Genomic DNA, 23624 nt, shown 5'->3' with positions numbered 1-23624 from the left:
AATGACTCACTGCTCAGATGTTTGAAGTCCCCTTTGCTGCGTGTTCCAACAAACGTATTCATTTCCTGCTGCCTTTTGAATCCCAGCCTGGCCTGAATGGCTCCACCCCATCCCTTCAGCTCTGATTTACAGGACCTTTTCTCAAAGCCAGAGGCATCCACAGGCGGCCAGAGCCCGGGGCAGGCGCGGAGCACGAAGTTCTCCTGATGAGGAAGGCTGTAAGAGCACATACTGAGAGGCCGACAGAACGGTATGTTCCCTTCAGCAAGACTGTGGCTTTTCCCCAGGACCTCCAAGGCCTCCAGCAGAGCAGAAAACTTCCGGGAACCATTTGCTCTCTGCTTTCTTCTTCTTTGACTTATCACAAGTGCAGCCAACAGCTGTCATTTATTTCTGGCGCCTGATTTTGCCACGTTTGTGAATTATCTCATTTAAAGCTCAGCATCGCCCTTCGAGATCAAGAGAGATATCCTCTCTCCTCTTGCAGATGAGGAAGTGAGGTTCAGGCGGGTGAGGCTCCCACCCAGGGTTGCACAGCCGAACGGTGACCCAGGATTAGTCGGCCCCCTTCGCCACTCCTGCCCCTCACATATCATCTCAATAATCAGATTTTACTTTTATTTTTTTAAGTTGACTCCTTTATTTTGAGAGAGAGAGAGAGAGAGGTCACGAGCATGAGCAGGAGAGGGGCAGAGAGAGGGAGAGAGAGAGAGAATCCAAGCAGGCTCTGCACTGTCAGCACAGAGCCCAACGTGGGGCTCGATCTCAGGAACCTCGAGATCATAACCTGAGCCAAAACCAAGAGTCGGATGCTCAACCGACTGAGCCACCCAGGTGCCCCTCAGATTTTACCTTTAAGTAGGTCTTTTCCCCTATAGCCACTGAATTCTTAAAGGTGGTTTATTAGCATTCAGGAGCACGTTTCTGATGTAGGAGTGAAGACCAATGAGAAAATGGGATTCCATATACTACAATTTGGTAGAAAGTTAAAGGGCAGGCTTACTACCCTGATTATGTTTTGCTCGGGCCAATGTTAATGTTAGTTTGTCCATCTGATCAGTAAGTACTTGAGTACCTGCTCTGTGCCCAGCATCGGGGGTACAGCGCTGAACAAAACAGATGCATCACCCCCTCCATGGGTCTTATGCTCGACCCACTGATAGAGGCAATGGCTAGGAAAATATGGAGTAGGTTAGTTGGAAATATGAAAAATAAAGTAGGGCAGGGGAATGGGGAGCACAGAAGTGGTGGAAATATCCAAGGAAGAATTGGTTGATAAGGTGGAATTTGAGAAAAGATCTGAAAAATGTGAGGGAGTGAGCCATACAGATACTGGTCGAAAGAGCAGTCCTGGTGGAGACAATAACGGGCTCAAAGGTCCTGGGGCAGAAATGTGTTGAAGAGACAGCAACAAGGCTATGGTGGCTAGAGAAAAGCAAGAGAGAGTGAGCAGGTGAGGAGTGAGGTCTGAGAGGTTAAGGCCAGAGGGTTAGATCCTATTGGGCAGGGTGCATGGAGAGCAGTCAGCATGTCGGGAACCAGGTTGAGAAAAGAGTCACGGCCGCATCGGCACAGCCAACTTGACACGCATATTATCTTGCCAAAGACAATCCCATGGTTAAATGTTCTTATCGAAGCTAAGTCACTGCAACCTTCACCCCAATGTGTCCTTCAAAAATACACTTCCGCCTGTGGATATTTCTAAACCCTACTCACTATATACTGCATTACCAAAGCAGTGCATAAACAGCTCTATCCCGATGCTGTCAATTGTCTGATAACTGCGTTCCAATCTCACACTATGAACTGCGGGTCCTAAAATCCCTGTGTCGAAGCGCTCACCTGCAATGTGATGGTATTTGGAGATGAGGCCTTTGAGAGACGATTGGGTCATGAGAGTGTGGACCCCGAGATGGAATTCGCGCCTTTAGAAGAAAAGAAAGAGAAAGATCTCTCTTTCTCTCTCTCTCTCTCTCTCTCTCTCTCTCACCATGGCCATGCACCAAGGAAAGACCACGTGAGGACACAGAGCGCAGCCCTCCGAAACCCAGGAAGAGAAACTTCATCAGAACCTGACCACGCTGCCAGCCTGATCTCAGACTTCCAGCCTCCAGAGCGGTGAGAAAAATAAGCCTCTCAGTCTGGCGTATGGTATTTTTTACGGCAGCCCGAGCCGACTGAGACAATTGGCTGCCTTTGAAATTCTGCACATTTTATTTCATGTATTTCAAAACATCCTGAGATGGGATCTGTGGGCTTCGCTGTACTTCCAGAGGGTTCCAGGGCACAATAAAGTTTAAGAAGCCCTCTCATGGCGTCCTTTGAGTCATTAGGAGAACAAGCATTTTTATTACTGCTGGGAAAGGGGGCCACCGCAGGGGTAAGCTGCATGTGTTTGTTAACAGGATCAGAGTGACTCCCGAGTTGAGAGTATGTTTTGAGCAAGAGTGAGGAGGCCGCTTAGCAAACTGTTGCAAGCATCTAAGCAACGGATGACGGTGGCTTAGTTTAGGGTGGTGTTTTTATTTTTCCCAGTTTAAACAGAAATTACTTAATGGCTGACAGGGCCATGGGTGATAAGTGACCAAGAGATTAAAGCCTACAGAGACCAGGGAGAGGTGACTGCAGAAGGTGGCCAAGAAGGAGACAGCGATCAGAGCAGAGTAGCTGGGTACTTATTTCTATAAATGGCCTTCCTTTCATCATTAGGACCTTATAAAACCCATTTATGGGGCAGCCCAATGCGGACAAATGAGACCGTGGAATTAGCAGTAATGAATCACAATTAAATCCAGTCTGAGTACCTGGCCACACCCCCCCCGTCCCAACTCCCCACCCCCTCTCCTCCTGCTCCCTGAACCCCACCCATCACAGGAGGCCAACCCTTCCTGATAAGATCAGGCTCTTTTCAAACCAATTGAACACGTACAGAACAGCAGCACACTCAGCGAGGTACAGCTGGGGATCAAAGCCCGGGGTCCTGTCCAGCTGGGAAGGGACGCAGACTCACAACCGGCTACAGAGCTCCCGCAAAGAAGTATTGTGGAAGTAAGTGCCAGGCAGCCTAGGGTTCAGGGGGAGGGGAGGAAGCACTGTTGGGCAGGGCGATCCCAGGGTGTCCACTGCCAGCAGGAGCTCTGCTTGACCCTGGAGGGATGAACCTTCCGGAAGCTTCCTCCAAGCAGGGAAGCCATCTCACTCACCTTTGTAACTCCCATGCCGTCTTTGCACGTGCTGCCCAGGGAAGGCAGGTCATGGGAGACAGCAGACCTTCCCGGTGAGGGTAACGATGTGACCAGAGACAGTGAAGCACACGGACATTCAGACGACCAAGCCACTACATACACGGTTTATGTCAGCAAATTCTAGCCCATGGTCCAAATCCAGTCTGCTGTCTGCCATACAGCCCACAAACTAAGGATGGGTTTTACGTTTTTATAGGGTTGAAAACAAGAGTCAAAAGAAGGTTCATCTTAATTATTTTCATTTTAATTTTGAAATTCAATGTCAGTGTCCGTAACATTTTGTTGGAACATAGCCACGCCCATTCATTTATGTATTGTCTGTGGTTGCTTTGGTGTTACAACAGCAGAATTGAGTAGTTGTTACAGAAACCATCTGGCCCACAAAAGCTAAAATATTTACGATCCAGCCCTTCACAGAAGATGTTGGCCAACCCCTGCTGTGTGTGGATGGCTCCCCCTCGAATTGTGCAGTGCACAACCTATACCACCGAACACGGAAGCCTTGGCCCAAGATTGGATTCCAGGGTCCTGGTTGGTAGCCACATTATGCTCTTTTTGCCTAAGCCAATACCTAGCACTCCGCTTCAGTTGCATGCCTTCTTTCTCATCTGGTATTTTGGACACATGGCTCAAACTGCCAGGAACTTTCCTGCAAGTCATTATGGCAAAGGATTCCCTCTCATCATTCAAGTAACAGCTCAGATGGCCTTTCTTGAAAAGAGCTTTCCCTCTTCATTCACTCAGGGCCCCGACTCATCTTCTTCTCACTATTTATCATTATCTGAGATGACCTTGGGTGTGCATTTGTGAACCTGCTATGGCCGTAGTCCCCACTGGCATTCAAGCTCCAACAAAGAACTAAGTCTTGCCACTGCGGTGCCTCCAGCACCTAGAACAGTCCCCATCGCACAACAAGAGCTCAACCAATATTTCCCAAATAAATTTTAACACTCTATGCTGCTAGAAAGATTTACAATACCCATGGACAAGAGAGCGTTCATTATGTTATTCTCTATTTTCACATGTGTTTGGAATTTTTCTTAAGAGAAAAGTTTTCTAAAAAAACATTCTGTAGAGGGGCGCCTGGGTGGCTCCATCGGTTAAGCATCCGACTCTTCACTTCAGCTCAGATCATGGGTCTCACGGTTCACGAGTTTGAGCTCCACATCAGGCTCTGCGCCGACAGAGCGGAGCTTCCTTGGGATTCTGTCGCACTCTCTCTTTCTCTCTCTCTCTCTCTCTTCTCCTCCCCCGCTTGCTCCCTCTCTCTCAAAATAAAAATAAACGGTTAGAAAAATTAACAGATAAAAATAAAGAGAATTCTGTACGTAGCCAAATGAAAACATTTCAAACCAAAACCAAACAAACAAGCAGAAGCTAGGAGTCGATGCCATGGCAACTCAGACTCACGCCACACCTGCTCTCCCACGTCTTCTGCTAAAACTTGAAACTGGGTTTCTTTTCATAGAAAAAAAAAACTGTGATAGGCAGAACTCTTTCAATTACAAGTGTCAAGCCCTACATTCAGACTCCTATACGAGAAACAAAACAAAATTTATGGCTCACAAGGCGAGAAAGTGCCTTCAGGCACAGTGGGATCTAGGGCCACGGTCTCTCTCAGAGCTGCTGGGCTGGCCTTGCCTCCCTCTCAGAAAGGCTCTGTGCTGCTATGAGCTCTCCTGGCCCTAGCAGGATGGGCCCTGTTGCTCCTGCAAGGACCCCAGAAAGCCCCGAGGACTCTGATTGGCCTGGTGTGGGTCACACGCCCTTCCGGAATGGATTACTGGGGTCAAGAAGGTGGAGTCCCCTGGCTGGCCTGGCACAGAGTGATGGCTGCAGTCTCTCCGACCCAAAACTCATCACCTGAGCGGAAACACTGTGGAACAGTACGGGGAGGGTTCCCCCAAAGAGAGGGGTGCTGGGCCACACACAGGACACACACATACAATAGGACTTGATGCTGGAACCTGGCTTCTGAGCCTAGGGCAGAGAGGGACAGAGGTGATGAAACTGGCTCTGAGGGCAGGGCCAGGCAGGTGGGGTCTCGTCCACAGAGTGTAGAGTCCAGGAGATGTCCTTCAGTCAACGCTGGATGTCAGTAGGTTACTCTGGACAAAAACAAGGCCACTGGACCGCTCGGAACCAAGAAAACTTCAGTCCTCAGAATGAAGCCAGCAGCAGGGGTTGTGTGGGGAGGCAGGAGCTCTGACTCAGGGTCAGCCCCAGTGCCCAGGACCGTCTCTTACGTTGTCATATCCAGGGCTGTCGCCACACTGAAGGAAGGATCAGACAGGTGACCAGCACAGACATCGTCTCGCCTGCCTGGGTTCAGGACGTGGAAGTCAGCTGCCACAGGGCCCCAGGACACTGTGCTGTGTGTCCCTGGGGACAGTCGGGGCGGGACATGGGGGAGCTTAAGACGGATGCGTGGTCAGAGAGGACATGATGGGGGGGGAGGGGCTTAAACCATACAGGAGAGAGACAGAAACCGTAAGCAAGCAGGAAACTGGGGCTCAACATTACCCCCATCCTGCCTCCCTGTTCATGATTGGCTTCTCCCTCAAGGAGCAGGTGGAGGTGTCTTCCACACAAAGAGGCTTGTTTTCTCATCTGCAGGCAAGGCAGGGAATGTGCCTAGGGGGGTGGCTGTGTGGGGCGAGGGACAGAGTTCATGTAACGCCATCAGCACAATGCGTGGCCCAGAGTAAGCATTCAATAAGCAGTTATTTTCCAGTGGTCACGGTATGAAGGGGCAGATGGATTCATTCACAGATCGCTACCCGGCACCCTTCAAAGTGACACATCCCTCTTCCTTATACAAAGACGAGTTCCTCTTATTATTTTTCTAGTTAACCAAAAAAAAAAAATCCAATTTAAGCAAACTCTCCATCAGCCTCTTGTTGCATCCTGTGCAAACGGCTTCCTTAATTAAAAGATCTTAATCACAGCACAGCTTTTCCCATAGAGCTTTCCAAGAGGAGGCAGGACCTGCCACAGTGGGTCTTGCCAGGCATCCAGGGCAGTGAGTCACACACCTCTGCAGGCGCCTTGGAAAATCCAGAGCGTGAGGCTCGCCCTTCCCCGGTCTCACCCCCCCTTCCTAGCATCACCCCTCCCCCGCCCCCCCGACAATCTTCCTTCTGGTTGAGATTCACACTCTCTTCTCCATCACGCCCTTGGCCCCTCTGTCTTGGCCTGTCACACCCACTGGCAACCCCACACTCCGTGTTGCCTCACTTTCTTCCTCTTCTAGTAGATTCTTCGAGTTGAGGCAGGTGACAGGGGCTGCTTCCTCAGCCTTTGGACTTGTTTACTATGGTGGCTCCTTTGCATACCAACATGTCTCCTGGTGGATAACTGTATCCTTGGAGAGCAGGCGGGCTTCCACGGGGGGGTTCCCTACATCCCGCTCCTCCAAGCCTTGTCGGTTGCCTCCGTCAAGATGTAGACGGCCCCCCGTTTCCCTCCCCTTTGATCATGGTGATGAGGAGGAGAAGGAAGAGGAGGAGGAAGATGATGACCACTAGGACCTCCCACCTCATGTGGGACGCCCTCCCACCCCTAGCATCTGAGGACCTTACCATGCATGAACACCGAGCCCCAGCTGGCTCGTGCCTGGGTGGCAGTTCTCAGAGAGCCCCAGCACCATGAATCTGTCCACATGGGCTTCCCTGGGAGCTGCCAGCTGACCACCGCATCACCAAAATGGGGTTTGGCTTTCCACGGGGCCATATTTGAACAGAGCTTGTATTCTATTCTTGCTCCACATACTTTAGACCAAAGGATGGCCTGGCCCAGTTTATAAAAAGGGAGAGTTTGGGCCAGATACCCAAGAGAATGTAGACGGACAACTAATTCGGGAAGTGTAAGGCAAGGCAAGGGACAAAGCTGCAGTCAGCCAATGGTTGAGCTCCAGGGATGAGGCGGGTGGGCAGGACCTTCGGCCATTTCTGGGAAGGCTGGTTGGGACATACTCAGCCTCTTTGGGACTAATATGAATAGTTGGATGGGCCGCCAGGGGGTGTGAGTCAGGAGGGATGGGGAAGGAGAGGGCAATATTTTCAACTTCACATGGACCATAGAGATCTCCTACTCCAAGATTTTTTAATATGGTTTTTGAGCCTCAGGACCATCTTTCAATCAAATAGCGTGCAAAAGCCTCACATAGATGTTCTCTGGCCTACTTCATCACCTAGTTCAGAGAGGTCTCGCCTAGCCTCCAAAAACGGCCATTTGGTTGGCGATGGTCTGACACAACAGAACTGCTTCAGGATAAACGTCTCTCAATTTTTACCAGCGCCGGCAACCTCGCTGTTCACTTTGACGTCAACTCGAAGGAAGAGCAGTTTGTGCCTGATGTGCCGTCCGGCTTCTGCGAACATCAAACACATCTCCAGCCTTGGTTAGGAGGGTGGGCTCCCGGTCATGACCAGAACGCGATAGAAGGATCAAACACAGACTGCCACCTCCGGAACGGGAGCAGGTGCTCTGCGAGTCCACCTCGTCCCAGAGACAAACGGGGGGATGTCTGTATTCACGCTGCGGCTACTTCTTCCCCAGTGGAACTATTGGCATTCGGTGAAATCTGCAAGTGAATGTTTCAGAACCCGAGGAGCGCTCTCCACAATGTCGCAGGCAGACAGCAATGATACCCTTAGGACAGGCTTCCGTGGCTTATTACACAAGTAATAAACACCCATTATGTAATATATAGAAACGCAGATGGAAAAAAAGCAGAGGATGCATTTTGTTGTGGTTTTTTTAATGTTTATTTATTTATTTTTCAATATATGAAATTTATTGTCAAATTGGTTTCCATACAACACCCAGTGCTCATCCCAAAATGTGCCCTCCACAATGCCCATCACCCACCCTCCCCTCCCTCCCACCCCCCATCAACCCAGAGGATGCATTTTGATCACCAATAATCCTGTCCTGAAAGGTTGCCATTGTTAATAGTTTGGTACATTTCCTTCCGATCTTTTGTCAAAGCAATAGAAATACACTGTAAATATAAGTGAACATTTCATGAGATGTGTTTTTTAAATTTTTTTTAACGTTTATCTTTGAGAGAGAGAGAGAGAGAGAGAGAGAGAGACAGAGTGTGAGCAGGGGAGGGGCAGAGAGAGAGGGAGGCACAGAATCCGAAGCGGGCTCCAGGCTCCGAGCTGTCAGCACAGAGACCGATGCAGGACCCCGTACACCTATCCCGGCTCATCTGCCCACTTATTTCCTTATAAAAACACACTTGTTGGACCAAAACCACATATACTAGAGTGGATGGACGCTGTTCAGTGGCTGGCCAAACCCCCATCCACAGCCCCAATTCCTGGTCGCGTTGAGTAACATAGCTTTTATTTTCTGTATTCTGGTGACATCTGGAGCTTTGTTGACTTTGCAGTGACTGCCCCTCCCAAGGTCAATGGATACCTAGCGCTAATAAAGGATTCACCTACAGGCACACTTTCCAAATCAAGCAATCCAGAGCCCACCCCCAGACACCTCCTCTACAGGCTCTCACACTCTGGGCCACTACTCGCTGCCCTAAATACCCAGGACCGGGTACCCGGCTACTTGGGACAGTTTCTACACCAGAGAGTATTCAAACTAGCCAATGTTAAATCTGTCAATCCCACCTTGCCTGTTCCTTCCCAGGGAAATCACAATAAAGGCTCTCCCACACATTTCCCCCTTAATCCCTCCGCCCTCTGACCAACACTGGGGCTTCCCTGTGTGCCCCTTTCTCTTGGAAACGATGAACGACAATCTTTTCGACGGCAGTCACCTCCTGGTCTTGTCCCCCTTACCGTACCTCAACTTTTCTATCGATACGCTTTATTTTCAAACACATGGTGGGGGGCACACAGGTCTGTCTCCTTCTGTCTCTTCTGTGACTAGAACAGAGCCTGCAGACAGAAGGCTCTTTGGTGTGCTGTGTGTTTCAGGGCGACTCCGCTGTGGTCACAGAAGAGGGGCTCGGGGTCCAGAATTGACCACTAACCGAACAGGCTCATCCTCGCCCCTCCCCAGCTGCCTCACCGCCTCCCATAAACAAGTATGAACTCCACTGGGCAGGCCTCTTGAGCCTCTGCAGCTCCAGATCCTGGGCCTGGATACACAGGCATGAGCAGAAGTCAGAACGCGACGAGAACGGAAAGAACGCGTTGGACCAAAGTCGCCGGTGCTGCCGAAATAAGTGCGGAAGAGCTTGCGAAGCACGGGTATTGGGGCCCGCCATCCGGAATTTGAATCCAATTCTGTCATTGGTTTGGTGAGCTTTGGAAAATCTTCTTAGACGCATTGAATGTCAAGAGCCTCATCTCTAAAGTGGAAAAATAAAATCCTATGTCACCAGGCTGTGATCAGAGTTAAATGAAACCATGCGTGTAAAGCTCCGTGTGAGTCAGAATACTTTCCATCGCCAATGACAGAAAGCGAGCCCCCAAGGAAATGTATTAGGGTCGCATAACTTGGAAGTCCAGAGCGGTTAGCCTCAGGCGGTGCTGGATCCAGGAGCACTAAGGATAGGACCCGGCCTCAGACTTTCTCCCCATCACTCATCTCTGCTCCCCTTGGCCTGCAGTCCTTTGCAGAGAGGCTTTCTGTGTGCAGCGCCTCCCTGGCCCCTGGAGGCCCTGAGCCCATGTTGTCCCATTGGCTTATGATCCTTATAGTGCAAGGGTGATCGATCTCGTAATGGTTCCAGTAGGAATCCTGTGAAGGTCTCTGGTTGACCCAGCTTGGCTCACATGTCAGCCCTAAACCAATCATCTTTGTGCCAAGACCGGTCACATGCCCAAGGGAGTAACCCAAGGAGTGAACTTGGGAGAGCTCCACCAAGGAAGAACCGTGGTTTCCTAAAGGTAGAGTTGTTGAGGCCCAAACTACTGGTCCACTACAAATTTCAGCAGAATATGGAGCCGAGTTTTCAAACTGGTACCCTCTGGAGAAACTCGCCTGTGAATGTGTTCTGGGTGGTTCACACAGTGTGGTCCAAAACGGCCATCCAGTTGGCCACATTAAACATTGCTGTGGGGAGTGTAAATTAACACAACTCTCTTGAAGGGCGATGTGGCAGTAACTATCTGCATTTAAAACGCACGTGATTTTCACCCAGCGATCTCCCTTCTAGGAATTTATCCTGACTCTACTCCTACGCTTGTAGTTCTAAGAAATGACTCCATAGAAGACGATTTATTGCCGTGCCGTGTGTAAGAGTGGAAGGCTGGAAACCACCTAAATGCCCAACAACGGAGGACAAGTTAAAGAAAATAGGACACGCTGCTTCAGATGAATCCTCGAAACAATAAGGAAAACCGGGGCGGTGGGAGGAAATCCCTTTGTGGAATGGCATCAACCAGTCTGCAAAATATTTTGTTGAGCGGGAAAAGTAAAGTGCAGTATAGGGCATAGAATCGCATGGCCCCATTTGTTTAAGACCTGGGGAAACCTCACTGTGGTGTGTGTGTTTGGTTTCATGTGCCTAGAAGGATTTATAAGAAACTGGCGGGGCGCCTGGGTGGCTCAGTCAGTTGAGCGTCCGACTTCGGCTCAGGTCGTGATCTCACCATCCCTGGGTGCGAGCCCCATGTCGGGCTCTGTGCCGACAGCTCGGAGCCTGGAGCCCGTTTCAGATTCTGTGTCTCCCTCTCTCTCTGTCCCTCCCCCCGCTCATGCTCTGTCTCTATCTCTCTCAAAAATAAATAAACATTAAAAAAAAGTAAAAAAAAAAAAAAGAAAGAAATTGGCAACACTGCTTCCCCATCGGGGAGAGAACGGTAGTCCAAGGGGATGCAGTGGGAGGTTGGCTTTCTGCTGAAAATCATATTCGATTTGCATAGATTCATATTATACTTTGGAACCACGTGAATCTTTACTTATCTTAAAAATAAAATAAAAACATTGTTATTCCGAAAACTAACTTGCAGGGCCGAGGTTTATTTTTGGAGTTCAGACACAGCCTGGAATCTCAAAGGAAAAATCCCTCAACACATTTATTCCTTCAGCTTTTCCTTCACGTGGTTAACGACCTGGGTGTTTAAGAAACATCTGGGAACGGCTTCCATGGGACGGAGGGAACCAGGGAAGGCTTCCTGATAGAAGACTCCATTTGGCTCTTGAAAGGTGAATGAGAGCTCAGCGTGTGGAGGAGAAGAGGCTTCCAGTCACGGGCCTAAAGCCTCAGCATTATCTACACACACTGTGAGAGGACCCAGCTAAACTCCTGGAAGCCGGAGGGGGCAAGGGCTTGGAGGGGGTGGGGCGGGACCAGAGAGGTCAGCTGGGGCCCTGTGACCAGGAAGCACTCAGGCCCTACCCCATAGACCATGAGGAGCTACAGGTGGGTTTGTGTTCAGTTAGGGTTTGAGGAAGCCAGGCCTGGCCAAACCACAACCCGGGCGTTAATGAAAAGGCCCAACCCCGGGGACCAAAACTGCCCTCTCTTTGGTGGCTTTTCCCTCACACACCATTGCTTGTGGCCTTCCACTTATAGCATTCTGTCCCCAACAGGAAATGCTCGTGAGGAAGAAGCCAATTAATTACTCCTGCCCCTTGGAGACAGCTGTATTTATCCTTCCTCCTTCCAAGAACCCGGCTGCAGTGGGCACTGGGTGGCGCCCCCAGGGCACGAGCCAGCCTCCGTGTGCAACCCCGCCCCACTCTCCCCCTTTGCGGACCCAGGCGGCTTCTGTTTCTGGAAGGCACTGAATTGTGCAGCCAGGCTGGAAGGAAGCCACTTGTCCTGGAGCCCCACCCCTGGGCTCCAAGGCTCTCCTTGCCCTGCCCTGCCCTGCCTCTTCCCAGAATGCTCTTTTCACATTGTCTGTCTGCTTTTCCCTTCCCATCATATCTTGTCCCAGACATGAATTACCCCTGACCACAAGAGCGACCGGATGGCCTGTCTGCTCTTTCCCACCAAGGGGCCAATGACCGAAAACACCAGTGAGAGGTGTTTCTCTCCCACACAGGGAACCTGCATGCCAGCCGGGAAAAGTGTGCTCACGTAGGACATCAAGGAAGAGGAAGCAGGGATACAGAAAGGGCCTCGGGACCCCTGAAATCCCACCACCCACCATGGCTCCTGCTTGCCCGGAGTAAGCCCGGCCTGCCTACAGGGCTTTACCGTTCTGCAGGTTCAATGTAACAGAAAGACTTTACAAAAATGGTATTTTCTCACTTTAAATTTTTTTTAGTGTGTATTTATTTTTGAGACAGAGACAGAGCGTGAGCAGGGGAGAGGCTGAGAGAGAGGGAGACACAGAATCTGAAACAGGATCCAGGCTCTGAGATGTCAGCACAGAGCCCGACGCGGGGCTCGAACTCGCAAACCGCGAGATCATGACCCGAGCCGAAGTCGCTCACTTAACCGACTGAGCCACCCCGGCGCCCCTGATAGTTCCTCACTTAAAAAAAAAAATTATGTATGTCATCAATGTTGACTAATTGTTAAATCAGAGCTTAGAAATAAGCCAAAGGGAGAGAGGATATAAAATAACTTACAATCTGGGTATCCTAAAATAACTGACATTTATTCTATTGGTATGTATTTCTAAACCTTTTCTCTCAAAGATAGAACTGCCATCACAGAATGCCTTTCTGCTTATCGGATCTTTCTGCGGCATTAGATATTCTTCTACAACGGCATCTTTTTTTTTTTTTTTTATTTAAAAAAAAATTTTTTTAAGGTTTTATTTATTTTTGAGACAGAGAGAGACAGAGCATGAACGGGGGAGGGGCAGAGAGAGAGGGGGAGACACAGAATCGGAAGCAGGCTCCAGGCTCCGAGCCGTCAGCCCAGAGCCCGACGCGGGGCTCGAACCCCCGGACCGCGAGATCGTGACCTGAGCCGAAGTCGGCCGCTTTAACCGACTGCGCCACCCAGGCGCCCCTACGATGGCATCTTTAATAGGGCTGCACAGGAGCCTAGAGTTTAGATGAACCACAGTGGACACAATCCGCTCTACCTTCCATTCTTATTTCTTTCGGATTTTGGGCCATGCAGAGAGCGCTTTGGTGAACATTCATAGACATACAACTTTTATGTTTGCTCGGTTACTTCCTTTATGATACACTTCCAGGAGGAAAACTGATGGTTGAGTTCTGCCCAGTGAGAGAAAATACATTTTCCGCACCGGATTAAGTCCCCGGTCAAAGGTGTGGGGCCCCTGCACTGAGCACACCTACCCTGGGGATGAGAGATGACAGGGACCAGCACAGCGTCCTCAAGGAAGGACGGAGAGCCACAAGAATTAAGCCATGGTGGGTACCCAAGCCATTAGGTCAACGGGCAGCAGCATCATTCATTATGGTGACGCTTCCGTGTCAAAACGCTGCCTACCTCCATCCTCACGGTAAGTCCCTGAGTGGGCAGGATCCCTGTCTTCAGCTAAGGGAACAGGCTGGGTTGGGTTAGGATGTTTGCCCAGGGTCATGTAGCTGCCAAGAGCAGAGCCAGATCCAAGGAAACCATCCGGGGTCTGACGGATGGGCCCTGCCCCACCCTGAGAAGAGGAAGACTACCGGTCCAATGGCGGGTCTGCTGCAGGGTAACTGGGCCAGCCCTCCCCTTGTCCCCTAACAAATGCTCCCCAGGTCACTGGAGTAAACATACGCTGCTCAGAGCCAAGGGCAAGGTTCCAGATAACTTCCTTAGCACAGTTCTCCAGGAAAAGCTGGCTTGAAGAATTGGAATTCAAATTCAAAGCATTTCCAGGTGCAGTAGGAGGTGAGCGGCAGTGGGGCCTTGACTCCCCGATACCCGTGGTGCGCCCAGAATGTGCCTGAGTCCCACGAGAGACTGTGGCAGGTGGCAGGTGAGCTTCCAAGAGGGGCGGGAAGGACTGACGAAAAGCCACGAGCCACGGGGGTGCTGATCTCACCCCTCTGCACACGAATCGGCATCCGGTTTGACATACTGATTGGAACCAACGAAACAAATAAACATCGGTCTCCGCAAAGCCAATGTCAACTTCTTCCCTGCCCTTCTTGTGCTTCGGAGTGCCTTCAGAATCACATCCCCATGTAGAAACATGTGTTCTATTGTTGAACAGTCACTCCACCTGAGATGTAACTTCCAGCCAGCTCAGGCAGAAATCCATGTGTGCACTTTGCCTGGGAGAAATATTCTTGTCACATAAGAATCCCTCTATTAATCAAAAATCACATTATGGCTCCTGGAACGAAGTTTCCTTTACTACTCTTTAACAATAAGCCCGAGATAAGATAAAATTGGTAATTGCGCGTTCTCTTCTGATGGGAGATAATACAAAAGTGGTATAGAAATTTGACTTAAAAAGAGTATATTCACTTGGCTAATAGGCTTCCATTATGTGGTCTTTACTTATTCATTTGTTACAATTTTTGCCACATATGGAAAACTTTAATTGGAAGTTACTTATTACATTGTTCCTGAGTGTCAGCAGCGGCGGAAAGTTTTCAATAATCAGAGACGAATGAATGCGGGGGAAGCCCAGGATGTTAAAGACACTGAATCCTGTTGGAAGAGACTGCCTCCAGCAACCACAGCAGAGGTTGGTTTCCCTACAGATGACCTTTAGATCAGAGATTAAGGACCAAATCTCATATCGACAAAAACTCAGGTGCTTTTTTTCAGTGGATTAAAGTACAATAAACAGATTCTAAGAAATATATTAATATATGCGTTTTATCGTATTGCTAACCTGTATCGCACGAGGCAGAGGACCCTAAAATGGGGCTACTGTCCACAGGCAAGGGTCAACAATCAGAAACAAGGCCATTCTTCCATTTATAGGCATGTTTTGTGAGCTCCTCCCAGCTACCAGGTTAGGCCTTCATTACCAGTCATTAATGCCTATTAATCAATTAAATCATATTAACACTGCTGACATCAGCAGGCCAAAATCAAGCAGCCCTTTCACAAGGGAATATTCCTGATCAAGATGCAAAGCCCCAAAATACCTAACATCGCTTGTGTAATTGGAGTAGAAACTGCAGCCTGCCAGGGGTTCAGTGGTTCACATCGGCCCTGGCTGGAGCTTGGCCCTTCTCCGCACCATACCCCAAAGGTATGGACTCAGCACCAGGGGGATGTCTGTGATCCAGAGAGGACCATGAGAAGCTTTGTGAATGGTGTTTCACCGGGCCTTACTCAGGCTGCAGAACAGAAGCATCCGACGTAGAATCGTCTGTCCAAGTTGGTTCTTCTGCTTTGACCTTCACCACTAAAATGAGGATGTGTTCATTTACATTTGAGAAGCAGATGTGAGCCTCATTCATTCCAACAGGAAGTTCTATAAGGAAGGCTGGAGAGGGCTTATTACCATCATCACCATCATCATCAACGCCGTCTTCTGCATCATCATCACCGCCATCTTAGAGATGCCAACGCCAGAAGTCTCATGCTCTCACTAAGCCACCCAGCTGGTAAGTGGTAGAGAATGCCAGGAGCCCGGCCTTCCAACCCCTCCTTCCCTGCACCTTCCCTGCCAACTGCTTGGAGGGACCCAGGCAGAAAGTCCTGTCTAAACAAGCGAATGACCCGCTTTGGGCTGAACGGAAATCTGTGAATCGACGCTCGCCTTCAGATTTGGCACACTGCATATTTATAGAGCTTGGATCCTTCCTTCAGCTTTCTCTAGCTAAGCTTGCTTCTAATCTGTCCTTGCCCTTAGAGGTCTCTTTGATGAAACCATCCCATTAGATGGCAACCATGCAGTATGAATTGCGGTGGCTCCTCTGTTTCTCCCTTCCAAAATCACGGCCATTAATTAGGAGCATACTGTGGGTGGTACCTAGTCTTGGCACTGACTGGCGAAAAACCACACCCAAGTAGAGAAAGCATCTCACTGAGGGTCCCCATGACCCCCAGAAGCATGCGTGAGAAAATCTAGCACAAAGAAACCTTAAGATGTCAAGGAGGGCTCACTGGCTATTACCAGGAGCAATGGAGATCAGTATGCCCTGGGACATCCTGGCCTCGGTCACCGACTCATTCAACAGTGTTGAGTATCTGCTTTGTACCAATCAAAGAAACCACTTTCACTCCCCTGAAGGAGCTCACAGTCTGGGGTTGATGGTGAGAAGAGAGTAGAAGACAAGTCAGAATAATCAGTTTGAGGTCGCAGTCCATATGGGATGGGAGGAGACCCCAGAAGAGAGGACCTCACCCAAATTAGGGCTGGGGGTAGGAAAGCCTTATCCACGGAGATAGTGCTTGAACTGACTCTTGAATGATGGGTAGGGGCTCTCCAGCTGGTCAAACAGGAGAAGACCATTCCAGCAGGGGAAACAGCATGTACAAATCATGGAATCTGGAGGAACATAAGTAGCTATCACGACAGTGGTGAGGAACGTAAAAATTCCATCCGAGTGCTTCAATGACAAGCCCATGAACCCATCCCCCCTGGGGTGGACTACGCCAGGACCCCATGAATGTTTACTGACGTGACCAGCCATCACTAGAGCCCTGGGCACTCAGGCACCATGCAGCTGTGGCCTGGTTCAGGACTTGACACCAAAGAAATGTCACTGTGGAGCCCAGGCTTGCCAATTTCACACACGAGGTCCCTAGAGACTTCTCTCTTCCTCAGTTTTCCTCATCTTGAAAATGGGACTAATAACACCTGTTCTGAAGGCTTGCTCTAAGTATTTAAAATAATGTCTATGAAACACTTGGAACAAAGGTAGCAGGAACTCCACAAATGGTAACTTTGCTGCTGGCGTTATTTCTGGGGATCCTGGCTGGACCTGGTATGATCCTGAAGCTGCACAAACACGCCATGAGTCACACACTCACCCACTGATTTGAGTTAACGGTGGGTTGATTGGGTGGCAGTGTTTGTACCTCCAAAGACTCTTGGAGGTGGTGCTCTGCCCCATCATGAAGCTTACCTCTTGATATTCCCAGAACCTGAACACCACCTTTTCTCTCCTCTGGTTCTCTGTGCTTAAAGAATGCACCCTCCGGGGCACCTGGGTGGCTCAGTCGGTTAAGCGTCTGACTTTGGCTCAAGTCATGATCTCATGGTTTGCGAGTTCGAGCCCTGCTTCAGGCTCCATGCTGACAGCTCAGAGCCTGGAGCTGCCCCTCCCTTGCTCTCTCTCTCTCTCTCTCTCTCTCTCTCTCTCTCAAAATAAGTAAACATTAAAATTTTTTTTAAAAAGAATGCACCCTCCATTTATTATTAATTGGAGCCAAAAAAGAATTGCAAAGGAAAGTCTGTCAGAGGGAAAATTCTATCTCAGTCCTGATCCTGAGATGAAAAGAAAGGTTGTTTGCTGTTTGGACTGACTGCACCCCCTCTCTGCTGCTGTATGGAATGATCTGAGCTGGTAATTCTTCCCTCCCTTTCTCCCTTCCCTCCTCCTTTCCTCCCTTCCTCTCTCCCTCCTCCTTTCCTCCCTTCCTCCCTTCTTTCTTTCTTTCTTTTCTTTCTTTCTTTCTTTCTTTCTTTCTTTCTTTCTTTCTTTCTTTCTTTCTTTCTCTTTTTGTGCTTCCACTCTTGCCGATCAACTGTTGGGAGTCCTTTGAGACAAAAAACTAACTTTATTTATTATAGGCATGACTGTTAATAGCCACTTTCACTAATTCCACAGCCCCCCAACAGATCTTGCCATTAACAGAAAATCAGCCCCCAGCGTCCCACATCCCCCAAACCCCTTAATCCCGGGCAGAGTGGGACCACTGGGCAGCCTTGCTTTATGAATCCCAGCGCCACCATGTAATGTGACCTTGGACAAGTTGCTTACCTTCTCTGAGTCCCCATTTCTCATCTATAAAATAGTGATAATAATACCTGTTGCACAGTTGTGAGCGCCTGTCACAGTAGACAATAAATAAATGACACTGCTTTGTATTTTCACCATCATCATTCTCTCCCTTTCTGAGTCTGCCGGGATGTCCTGTTGATAAGGACCTTCACCATCATCCATGAAGAGTCCATGCAGATTCTAACCCCTAAGTCTTCGTTGACTCCAGTGTGCCTTACCAGAACATCAGCCTCCTATTCTATGTCCTTATCAAGTTACTGTTCTCCTCCAAAAATCTGGGGAAGAGACAGCCTCCTTCAGGAAGTCTTCCTAGATTGACTCTATCTGTGTCCAGTCACACTCTTTTTCAGCCTCCTAGCAGGAAAGAGAAAGCACATTCAGAAGCAATTGCAAAGAGAATTGAATAAAGGGACCATTTGCAGAGACGTGGGTAGGGCTTACAGAGGCACCACGGGAAATCAAAGCCCCAGAGAGTAGCAATGGCAGAAAGCTATATCCGTCCCTTGGCCTCAAGGGAATGGTGTTCCTGGAGCCTGGGGAGAGCTGGAGGCGGTCTGGAAGCCCGAGAGACGCAGCATACGCAGGCCAGCCTCTGTGGCCCCAGAGCACAGGCCAGGGAAGGGAAGGGAATGATCTCGGTGGGGCATGAATGGACAATAAAGCACACTCCTGTTATTCCAGCTTCTCCATTCAGTTGGGCAAACAGATAATAGGGAGGAATCCACTATCTGAGATGCTTACATTTTCCATTTGAGGATCTTTTGTAGTGCTCATGCGGCAACAGCCCAATATAGTTACATGTTCCCCCACAAGCCTTGACCCACATCTTCTCCTTCCTCTGGATTTCCCCCCCGTGGCAGAAACCTTACCGTTTTTGAGCACCTACTACGTGCCCAGCACTGAGCCTCACCTGATCCTCACAAGGACCCCGCAAGGGTCCATGCTTTGAAAATGAGGATACCGAGGCTCAGGAAAGATAAGAGTCTTGCCCACGATCCCTCAGTCGGGATCTGAATCCAGCTCCACACAAGACTCCACGGCTCTGTGAAAGCACGCCAGGCCTGCCTCCCTCCGCCATGGCCGGCTGCCTTGCGGGCTTTGTTCAGGCCTTTATTATCTGCTCTGTCCGCACAGCGTTGGGATCTGCTCAGCCCTCAGACCTGAGCCCAGTATTAGATGCACCCAAGCAGATAGACATTCTGTACGGTGATTTGTCCTACTATCACCTCCTGAAACCGTGTCAGATGGGCCACACTGCCCCAGGCCCACGCTTCCCCTGCAACTTACCCTTGGTGGGGTGAACCAGCATAAAGCCAAGACAAGCTTCATCTACAGCAGGACACTCGATCGTCCAGCCTGCAAGGAGAGGAGAGGAGGCAAGGCTTTGACATTACAGCCTCAGAAATGAGGAAGTTTCTGCCTCTGACTGTGATTTCACAGGATGAGAAACTCCTACACAAGAAAGGAGGGGTGCCTGGGTGGCTGAGTTGGTTAAGCATCTGACTTTGGCTCAGGTCATGATCTTACCGTTTGTGAGTTTGAGCCCCACATCAGGCTGTCTGCTCTCAGCACAGAGCCCGCTGTGGATCCTCTGTCCCCCACTCTCTCTATCCCTCCCCCACTTGCTCTCTCTCTCTCAAAATAAATAAGCTTTAACAAAAAAAAAAAGAAAAGAGGGGCGCCTGGGTGGCTCAGTCGGTTAAGCGTCCGACTTTGGCTCAGGTCATGATCTCGCCGTCTGTGACTTCGAGCCCCGCGTCGGGCTCGGTGCTGACAGCTCAGAGCCTGGAGCCTGCTTTGGATTCTGAGCCTCCCTCTCTCTCTGCCCCTCCCCGCTTATGTGCTCGCTCTCTCTCTCTCTCTCAAAAATAAATAAAACATTTAAAAAAGAAAAAAGATTAAGAGGTAAGGTGATCAAAAAAAAAAAAAAGTCCAAGTCATTTAAAGTATTTCTAAAAATAAGCAGATTCTCACCTCTGTGGAAGATCTGGGTGTGGGTGGAGACCTGCTCAGGGCTGTCAGCGCTCTCCATCTGTGAGTTCAGGGTGTATGCTCCCCAGCGATCTCAGCACCATGACAAAGAGCAATGGGTTGCTCTTTTCTTCTTCTTCTTTTCTTTTTTTTTTTTACATTTATTTATTTTTGAGAGACAGAGACAGAGCACAAGTGGGGGAGGGACAGAGAGGGAAGGAGACACAGAATCCGAAGCAGGCTCCAGCCTCCGAGCTGTCAGCCCAGAGCAGACGCGGGGCTCGAACCCACGGACTGTGAGATCACGACCTGAGCTGGAGTCGGATGCCCAACCCACTGAGCCACCCAGGCGCCCCATGGGTCGCTATTTCCTCCGTGAACCCAGCACCGATCTTGAAATGCTGTGCTCTGCACCCTCCTTCCTCTGAACGCAGCCACACCGGTTTGGAAAACCACGTGCTGTCTTCCTGGTCCCCGTGCCATGGGCTGTTCCTCGCCTCGCCGCCCGTCCCCTCTGTCTAGCTCGCATCTCTCCTGCTGCACCTCCTCTCTTCACAGCCTCATGGAGATGGAGAACAGCTGGTCCTTGATCCCCCGGAGAACAACTTTTTAGAGGTTTGTTTTAGTGGAAACACCAGGGTCCCAAGGAATTTTCCCCTTTGTGTGAAAATGAATGTCTTCCTCTGAGGCCTGCTCTGGGGGGCGTCCACCTGAGCGGTGGTAACTTCAAAGGCTCCCCACATTTCTGTTCCAGAGGCTCCAGGCGGGCTCGGGGCCTCCTCCCGCTGCTTCTGCCCAGGACTCCGCGGGCCTCTGCCCCGAACCCAGCGCCGAGCAGCTGCGGAAGGGCCCCGGGCACATGTGTGATGCGCGTAGGTGTCTGCGTTCGTGCAGATGCTCCCGGCGGCTTGCGTTTGGGAGTGGGCGTGGGCATCCAAAATACCTCGCTCTCTCTGCATTATTAAGAATCCCTGCTTAGAAAGCAGAGAGACACGAGGGGAGACAGCATCCAGCTACGGCCTCGTGCCTTCGGTTTCAGTCTGTAACAAATATTTATACCCAAGTTACAACAAGTCCTGGAAAAGAAGCTGTTCACAGAAACACAGACGCTTAGCACTGGGTTAATTACAGGCCTCTGTTGCCCTCTCCAGTATACGCTTTATGTTCATTTTTAAACACTCCGTCGTGATTCTTCTCTTCCTTTCTTACACACCGAGCCCAGCAGGCAGCTGTTTCCTATATGCAGCTGGGTCCCGCCACAGATGACTGCCTCTCTTTTAGCACCTTTGTGAAGCTTATTTTGAGACGAATCTGGCTGCAGGTGTCAGGTAAGAACGGGACTTTGTCCGAAAAGACCAAGAACCCGGTGGAAGGGGAGGGAGGGGGCTCAGGAGTGAGAGGGTCCGTGGGGGATACCTACATCCACCCTCCCTCCCACCCCACCCACCCCCCACCCCCATCTGCAGGGCGACACCACATTTCCATCCTGGGCTCCGTGCCTGGGTCCACACAGGAAGATGCTTTGCGGGGCCCAACGGCAGAGCATTTTAATTGCCATGTCCCCAGTGACATCAAATCTCACAAACAACCTCCATAAATCACACCCTGACAGCTACCGGGCTTGTCCAACGCTAAACACAAGTGGAATCTTCTTTTAAGTTGCGTCTTAAGTTATAGGCAGTACCATCAGCCTTCAGCAAACATCTGTAGTTCATCTTATCGTTTGAAGAAATATATGAGTTTCACTGTCTTTTTTTTTTTCTTTAAGGCGTTTGCAGCTTCTGTCCTTGATTTGTTTGAAGGCCATCTGCTACATATAAAATTGGGGGTGGGGGCATGCTGTGGAAAAGGAACATTTGTGAGATGTACATGCTGGGAGAAAACGCAAACGCGGTGCATGCTTCTGGCAGCTTCGGTGGGCACCACTTTCCTTTCCGGACCCCCAGCCCCTGAGAGAGCTTTGGACTTGGGATGTCCCTGTTGGCTCTTCCTGAAACGCGTTCTGGTTCTGTCTCGTGGCCGTGACTCCACCCCTCAGAGCCAGCGTTGGTGAGTCTGAGATCTTTCGAAATGTGCAAATATGTGCTACGGTTGACCTCCGGAGGTCTGCTAATGATGCCCCGTGGGCTGCAGGGTAAAATGGGGCACCCAGGCGCCCAAGGGGACGTTTCTCACAAGAATGACACTGGAGGCCCATCTGGGGAGTGTATGTCATGGCAGGAAGTTACCACAGGGTGGTAGGAGCTGTGCAGCTGTGTGCCCTCACTCGGGCATTTTTCCCTGACAAGCAGAGGCGACAGGAAACCAATGCAAAGAATGGCAGCCGGGGGCTTCCTCCCGCTTCTGCCCAAACAGAGGTGTCTGAGCTGATGCCGGCTCTGAGGAGGTACTAGATGTTCAAACACTTGACCCCGAAATCACTGCCACCCCTAACCGGGCCTGGCTCCGTTTAATACGGGCCGGGCAGCCCGCATCGCTAAGTTCTGGGGAGCAACACTTCACTTGCCAGAAAATTCACTTAAAGGATGTATTTGATGACCAGCGTGGGGGCTGGTTTGCCAGCAGAGCGAAAACAGTGATCGTGGCGGAGATTTCATTCTAAGACCGGTGTTCCCTTCGTGCTGGAAGGTTCTTATAAATCCCAAAGCTTCCAACATCCAGTCTCATTTTCTCCTCTGCAAGGTCCAAAATGCTTTTAGTAAAACTGACGAAGGCATTTGTTATTATTATTATCATTATCATCATCATCACTATTAGCAGCAGTATTCGTTTTATTGCTGTAATTTATAGAAAAGTTGTATAAAGTTCCAGCTCAGTCCTGTGTGGGGTTCTCTTTTATTTCTCCTGCGGCACTCTGGCACGCAGCCACAAAAACATCTCAAGCGATGCATCGGGACACAGGCTTTTAAGGCACACTTGAGGCTTTGCCCCTGAAAAAGTAAAGTATCAGTTTACCGTTTGGGGTTTTAACGGAAGAAGGCCCTTCTTAGGCCAAGTGCTCAGTGTCCGGCCAGGTCTCACTTTGCCACGTGGCTTTGCCCACCGTAAGAAGGCAGTGTGGGGCCACCCTGGCCCCCTTCACGTGCAAGTGGCCGTGACGGTCCCCCCTCCCTGCGGGCCCCCTCCTCCACCCTGCAACAAGGCCAGTGGAAAACCGGAAACAAGTAAGCATGGGGTTTCTCTTGAGTACTAGCACAAATTTATCCTAGTCTGTCAAGCCTATGGATTTATGGAGAAAACTTTATCCCGAAGGAAAAAAACAACAACAACCACCAAAAAACTTTCTTGTCCATCGATTCCTAGAAGCCGAGTAAACAAACTTGCTGGAGGCTGGTGAGCCGCCTGGTAAAGAACGGCCGAGGGGCTGTGTTTCCAGAAGAGTTGGTTTCAGGGGTAAAATGGAGATGGGCAGGGGGCTCCAGGAAGCTCCCCACCAGAGCCCGGCCCCCTCCACCGCTGCCTGTGGACCACTTGTGTCGGCCGTGATTTGTGGCTGCACTTTTATGTAGAAGTGACTGCATCTCTTGGGGTCTGCAGTGTTACCTCCTTGACAGTTCCAGATGTTCTAAAGATAAAATACCTCCTGCTCGAGCCGCGGCAGGACGAGGAGCCCCAAAAGGTGCTCCGAATACAGTTTAAAAAGGCATCCGTCTTAAA

The 23624-nt window shown here is 50.1% G+C and overlaps 1 long non-coding RNA gene across 2 annotated transcripts; it reads right to left on the bottom strand.

Annotated features, from left to right (window-relative positions):
* Nucleotides 1–8436: 8436 nt before the first annotated feature.
* Nucleotides 8437–21377, bottom strand: LOC106966402 (uncharacterized). 2 transcript variants are annotated; one of them, XR_003418928.2, is made up of 3 exons: nucleotides 19971–21377; nucleotides 19284–19352; nucleotides 8437–9567 (listed from the first exon to the last, which is right to left on the bottom strand). It is a non-coding gene; the product is annotated as an uncharacterized LOC106966402 (long non-coding RNA). The 2 variants fall into 2 exon arrangements; XR_008295271.1 differs by lacking the exon at nucleotides 8437–9567 and adding an exon at nucleotides 17845–18350.
* Between the last annotated feature and the right edge of the window lie 2247 nt (nucleotides 21378–23624).

Source organism: Acinonyx jubatus, chromosome C1, assembly GCF_027475565.1.
Source record: "Acinonyx jubatus isolate Ajub_Pintada_27869175 chromosome C1, VMU_Ajub_asm_v1.0, whole genome shotgun sequence".
In the NCBI taxonomy this organism is placed as follows: Eukaryota; Metazoa; Chordata; class Mammalia; order Carnivora; family Felidae; genus Acinonyx; species Acinonyx jubatus.
The sequence above is the reverse complement of the archived record's forward strand: the minus strand, read 5'-3'. Positions and strand labels throughout refer to the sequence as shown.